Below are 2,089 nucleotides of genomic sequence, written 5' to 3'. Positions count from 1 at the left end.
TCATACAACAAGCGAAGATGTAGAACAAGACATATGTTCATGTTAATAAGTTACATAAGAAGGAGACTTTAGCCAGAAAGCTAATGTGAGGTTGTTGTTCAGAGTCTGTGGCTCTTGCGTTGTGCAGCAGGATGCAATCAGGCTCAGTGTGACCGCCTGCTCTGCTGATGATAGAACGACACATTAGGGCTTTATTAAAGAAATACTATAAAATAAAGATTTCTTCCTTTTGGTTTCTGGTTTCTTCTCGATGGAGAAATAACGTACAGAGCAGATATGTATGTTGAGTTTACTACAATCCACCTGCATGTAAATGAGGTTTAAAGCAGCTATAATCAATGTTTCATAATGATAATGAATCAAATGAGGTGTGTAATGTGATAGGTGATGATCGTACTGATGCGGGTCATCCCTATGTTCCCACAGCCCTATGTTCCCTCAGCCTTATGTTCCCTCAGTCCTATGTTCCATCAGCCTTATGTTCCCTCAGCCTTATGTTCCCTCAGCCCTATGTTCCCTCAGCCCTATGTTCCCTCAGTCCTATGTTCCCTCAGCCTTATGTTCCCTCAGTCCTATGTTCCCTCAGCCTTATGTTCCCTCAGCCCTATGTTCCCTCTGCCTTATGTTCCCTCAGCCCTATGTTCCCTCAGCCTTATGTTCCCTCAGCCTTATGTTCCCTCAGCCCTATGTTCCCTCAGCCTTATGTTCCCTCAGCCCTATGTTCCCTCAGCCTTATGTTCCCTCAGTCCTATGTTCCCTCAGCCTTATGTTCCCTCAGCCCTATGTTCCCTCAGCCCTATGTTCCCTCAGCCTTATGTTCCCTCAGCCTTATGTTCCCTCAGCCCTATGTTCCCTCAACCTTATGTTCCCTCAGCCCTATGTTCCCTCAGCCCTATGTTCCCTCAGCCCTATGTTCCCTCAGCCTTATGTTCCCTCAGCCCTATGTTCCCTCAGCCCTATGTTCCCTCAACCTTATGTTCCCTCAGCCCTATGTTCCCTCAGCCCTATGTTCCCTCAGCCTTATGTTCCCTCAGCCCTATGTTCCCTCAGCCCTATATTCCCTCAGCCTTATGTTCCCTCAGTCCTATGTTCCCTCAGCCTTATGTTCCCTCAGCCCTATGTTCCCATACATAGGGCTGTCGGAACATAGACACGCTCCCTAGTGATGAACCTACGAGACTTATTAGTGAATCTCCAGCACCCCTTTGGCTTTATAGAGCTTTACAGTGACTTTAAGCTCATTATTTAGCTGTCTGGCTGTAATGTTACTGTTTTGGTTCACTCTCTGTGCTGTCATAGTGTTAGTGCTTTTGGCCACAACAAGCAGCTGTTTTTAGAGGCAAAAAAACACTGTACACTACGTCCTCAGCACCAAATGGCAAACAGACACAGTTAGTGACTAGCTGGTGCACATACTGTAGTGGTAGTGTAGTGCGCTAGGGCTGGTAGAGAGCAGAAACAAAGCTAAAAGAGAGTGAATATTGGACTATAATTCGTCAGGGGGATAAAAACTTGACTCCAAATGAATGATAACGTTGTTCAGTAACTGCTGGATGTGGAAATAAGTTCAACATATCAACTTAAAAGTGACGATATGTCGGTGTTGTGTTCACTACTTGTTTCTACTGCCCCCAAGTGGCCAAAAAAAAACAAGTTCATATACTAAAATATTGGATTTTAAGCCAGTATTGACAAAAATGTGATGGCATGCATGCAAGACACTGTTTGCAAAAGGTAAACATGAATTTAGACATCAATGAACGAGCAACAACTCTGAATCCTCGGTATTCTCCCTTAAATTGCAACAGGAAATGCAGGCAGCAGAGGTTTCTGCCCCCAGTTCCTGTTGGTTTTGTCACACAGTGAACAAATTAGCCTCTCATAGCATCTTAACTGCTCTTTAATCACGGAAAGTCTTTGCCCCTTCTGTCTTTGTTTGCTGAGTACAGTTCCACGCCCTCCCTCGCCGCCTCGTTGGCTGCGGCTCAGTAAACGGCTGGTGGGAGGGGAAGGATCAGCCAGGCAGGCAGGCACACAGGCAAGGGGAGGACGGGGGTTTCTCGGGGGGGGGCACTGAAGCCACTCGGCC

This window comes from Scomber scombrus, chromosome 19, assembly GCF_963691925.1.
Source record: "Scomber scombrus chromosome 19, fScoSco1.1, whole genome shotgun sequence".
NCBI lineage: Eukaryota > Metazoa > Chordata > Actinopteri > Scombriformes > Scombridae > Scomber > Scomber scombrus.
This window is presented reverse-complemented; position numbering follows the sequence as displayed.